Source organism: Selaginella moellendorffii, unplaced genomic scaffold, assembly GCF_000143415.4.
Source record: "Selaginella moellendorffii unplaced genomic scaffold, v1.0 SELMOscaffold_110, whole genome shotgun sequence".
NCBI classification, from domain to species: Eukaryota; Viridiplantae; Streptophyta; class Lycopodiopsida; order Selaginellales; family Selaginellaceae; genus Selaginella; species Selaginella moellendorffii.
In genome coordinates, this window is record NW_003314371.1 from 195,644 (window position 1) to 200,479 (window position 4,836).

Consider the following 4,836-nt stretch of genomic DNA (forward strand, 5'->3'; position numbering starts at 1 on the left):
GAGCATTGGGCTCGGCCCCATCATCCTTGGATCAATCGACCACTATAAGCTACTTGCGACTCAATCGCCCAAACCAATGCTATCTAGATTTCAAGAGCGCGATACCAATTTCCCCTCTCAAATCTCTCTTGCGGAGGAGAGAAGAGAAGAAGAGCTAGTTAGAATGGAAGAATGGAGCACCGGAGGAGGGCTTTTTATACTGCCTGCTTTCGCTCGAAGCACTTACTGGCTCTGGAGCCGAGTTACTAAAATAGCATTTCTTAAAACGCATGGACGGTGTAGACGGAGCGCAAAGTTGACCGGGTTTCTTCGATTCACTCTGTGAACAACTGGTTAAACGAAAACAACACGGTGGAAGTGGGGTCTCGTTGCCAGCTTTCAAAAGAAGTTTCAAAGAGAATGGCCAAATGGGAAATGGTCTCATCTCCAAAACAAACTAATCTCTAGACTTTTTGTTTGGGTTCCCAGAGCAGCAGTTTTGCTCAAACTCGTTGTTTGGTGGTCAGTCCGAGTCGCGTTTGGCGGAGCGCAGCGACTTGCACAACTTTCTTGCTCTTTGTTTATTTGTTTTCGCCATCTTTGCATGTCGATAGAGTTTCAATGACTCGAGCTCTGGGAAGAATGAATCAAAGGAAAGAGCTGTTCGAACAACTAAATCCTCTTGAAATGCGCGAGCTTGAAAAATTTGCAAAAGGGAAGAAACTGTTGAAGCAAGTGCGATTTGTACACATGGATGTTCTCCACGAGTGAAGTGAAAAACTATTTGTCCTTGTGTGGAAGAATGAAGAACAGTGGTTTTCATTCAGCTAACCTGGTCTCTTTCCTTCAAAGTGACGTCCAGATTCGAGCGGACCAGCAGAAAACTCTTAGAAAACTCTCACGAACAAATCGCTCGACGATCAATCAATCGTATTCTTTACTTGCCAGCGAGATCTTCTCGGGTCAATGTGGGGCGCTGGGCCGAGGTAAAAACACGAACAATTTCACTGTGAAATCCGTGACTTTTTTACACCACGCTACTTTCCCATCATCGCATGTTTCGTGGCATGTCAGAGTGACAGAAGCTCATTTACAGGCTCCCTACGTAGCTCTTGCTCCATGACTATCACGAAGCAAGATGATTACCTTGGCCTCTCTCCAAGCTGTAAGACACGACCGATTTACAGGCGATTGTACGAAGTTACTTTGTCTTTGGTAACTCAAAGAATCACATGCAGGCTTGCTTCCAATGGACGTTTATTCTCGTCCTTCAAATCTTGACTTGACAATGTTGCTGCTGCTTCTGCTGTTGCATTCGGTCACGATGATTGCGTGCTTGGCAAAGATAGAACTCCATTCCCTGCAAAACTGACAAGCCATTGAGTTTTTTCAGTAAGTCCTTTAAAATATAGTGTTATATTATGGTTTATGTCGAAAATGGTAAGTGGTTTTTGGAAGAGTTTAAACAAGTTTTCAAGCTGGACGCCACTACATGGTGAAGATGACCGGCATTGGATTCAGCTATGTGATCTTGCCAGAATTTCAATTAGCTACAGCAGTGCAGAGAGGAAACTTTTCATTTCATCTGATTGAAAGGGGTCTTTGTGACAAAAACATTTTACTGAAGCTATCGAAAATTTTAGAAACGAAGAAGAAGAATCGTCTCAAATTTGTCCATTATACGTGCTATGGCTGGCTCTCGAACGTTGATCGCATCGATATCCATACAGTCATGAGCAGCTGCCACCATGGAAAGAGTGAACGAAGTTGAAAAGACGAAAGAGCGGCCTCTAGATTGCAACAGCAATTTCCACTTGCAACTGCTGCTTGAGAAACGATTGAGAGAAGTTAAAAAATCATGTCAGACCTGGTAGCAATGAAACCACCCTAACAACCACTCCATTTTCACCACAGATCAAAGATTCGTGGAGGTATCTCCAGTTTTAGAACACTCTTTGGATCTGGAGATGATACACATCGTCGATAACCAGAAAAAAGTTATACTTATCCTACAGTTGAACCAGCTTACTACACCAAAGACCAATTCAGAGCTTTGAGGTTGATAGGAGAGATGAGATACTTGTCAGTAATGACAACTTTCCTTTCAACTTTAAGATCTGCATGAGACAAAAACGCATAAGTCAACAGAGGACAAGAATGCTTTCTCATGTTATTATAGATCTATATATATTACTAGGGACATTGCTAGCAATAGTGGTTTCTCTGTGCTTGCTTATCTTAGTGTTCATGAAGTTTCCTTCCACATTTTCAGTGCACTACCTTATAATGAAAAGTGAATGTGGAGAGTAGGAAAAGAGTGAGTGCCGAACATGCTAAACTACCTTTCCCAAGTCAAAGGCCATTTTGTTCCGGTATGGAAAATATTGAATAGTGGGGAGAGAGGAAGCACCAAAGAGAGAATTAAGTTATTTCTACCACGAAGCTAGCAAGAAGAAAAAGGAGGCAAGAATCCAAAAACACCAAGTGTAATGGTTTATTTAAGAGGCTCCAAAGCAAGAAGTGCTCTAGGACCAAGCATAATCATTATTGAAATGATGTTAAAGGGTTAGAATGTGCTCGTAACCAAGAAAAAGTCAAGGTTTTTGTTGTTTTAAACTAAGTGTGATTAAATAATAGGGATTAGTAATAATTATAAGGCTTAGGGTATGAAATACAAAAAAGGGTTTGGTGGAAAGTAAAAAGTGTGATAAAGAATAACAATAGCATTGTTGAAGAGGTCAATGTCGAAGAGGATGAACTCTTAGATGGCCGTAGTGACAATTAATATCGAAGTGTAGGGAGGTTTAAATCTCTAGGCAATAATGGTTTTTCCGTGGTGTTTGTGGAGTTTCCCTCCACATACTAATATTCTGTATACTCCTTTCTAGGTTGGTCATTGACGGTGTCCAGGTGGCTCAAAATTATTTAGAATTATTGGATAAGATTTTGTCATTTTGGATTGTCAATTATTATTGAATAATTTTGGTTGAACATTTTTATTGGATTTTTTGAGAATCATTGGATAATTTTTGTCAAGCTTTGCATATCAAAATTATTGGATAATTTTTGTAGAGAATTTTGTTTGAAAATTGTTGAATAGTTTTTGTTGAGCTTTTTGTATTGGAATTGTCAAGAATTATTAGATAATTTTTGTTTTTTAGATAAAAACTTTCATATTGGAATTTTAGAGATTTTCTGGATTAAATTTTTTGTCACTTTTTGGACTTTTTGAATCTGCTTTTTAGTTACACCACTGTTGAAAATGTTATGCAATAGGAAAATTTAATTGAGAGACAGCCTCATGGCAAACAAGAATGGAACTTCCACTATTCTTCTTCAACGTTTCCACCAACTTCGTGGTGGTAGGATAAATCCTTTGGGCAACTTATTCATATCTGGAGCTCTGTGAGTTTGTGGAGGACAATACCTACTTTTAGATGAGTAATGAATGAAGAGACCATATCTATACTTCTTACGTTCTAGCAAGCCACAGACTAGTTTGATATGGATATATTCCTTTAGCTGAAAAACTACCTTACCACTCTTGACTGATGTGTTAGTGCATGATATAAAGTCAATCATACTATATTTTCTCAAGGCAAATTACTCATTGTTTAGCATAATGGATGCATCACATCCATGAAAATGATATGAACCAGGCTTTTCTTTCATGACTATCATGTGAATGTAAGTAAAGTTTTCAGATTATAAAGATTCTTTCAATGCCTAAAAGCCATTATTAATAAATGTATGTGTTAATATTTTATTGTTGATTTTGCCTTTCTTTGTACATTGTAGAACATCTAGAGTCATGACTTATTGAAAGAAAAATTAAATTTGTGCTCAAAATTCTGAAATTTCATGGAAGCTAGCTTAGTACATTTTTAATATATAAGTGTTTACAGTCCACTTATGGCCAAACTAAGGAGCAAAGGACCCTACTCCTACATGCATGCAATACATTTTAACTCTCTCGTGTCCCTCTAGTCAATGATTTTGATTTTCATTGCCATGAGCTTGAGCAGGGGTGTTAGCTATAAGGGCTATATACAACTTATGACATTGAACTATATAAAGAAAGGAACATAAGGATGCTGCTTTTCACTTGCAGGACAATCTTCGTGGATTAAAAGTTTTCAAATTTTTAAACAAAAATCCAGCTAGCTGTATGGAAGAACTTGTCAGTTTTGCTTTCTAGACAGGTGCAATGGAAATTCACAAGTTTGAGTTGCAGTTGGACTCTTGCATGTTTTTCCACACCGTGTTGGGGACTCTTGTATCCTTGTGTGGATCACTGTTGGCAAATCGATTAAGTTTGTCATGTTTCCCTTCCCTTTGTGATGCTCAGAAGATTGCCTTTTATTTATTTCATATGATCAAAATAATGATTCACACAACATTTGCCAGTGCCCATCCCGCTCAAACAAGATCGTCCAACATTGCTCGAGCAAGAGAAAAACAGCAACTGCATGCGCTCGCTCAAATATTTCTCTCTTTCCCAGAATGAACATTCTGTGTTCCAATACGCTTAGTAGTGGTATGGAGGTGGTGGAGATTTGTACTTGTACACCGGAGGAGGTGGAGAATACACTGGCGGTGGTGGGGATTTGTACTTGTACACTGGAGGTGGTGGGGAGTAAACCGGAGGTGGCGGAGACTTGTATTTGTACACTGGTGGAGGCGGGCTGTGAACCGGGGGTGGTGGAGATTTGTACTTGTAAACCGGTGGTGGTGGGCTGTGAACCGGGGGTGGCGGAGACTTGTATTTGTAAACTGGTGGTGGTGGGCTGTAAACCGGGGGTGGTGGAGATTTGTACTTGTAAACCGGGTGGTGGTGGGCTGTGAACTGGGGGTGGA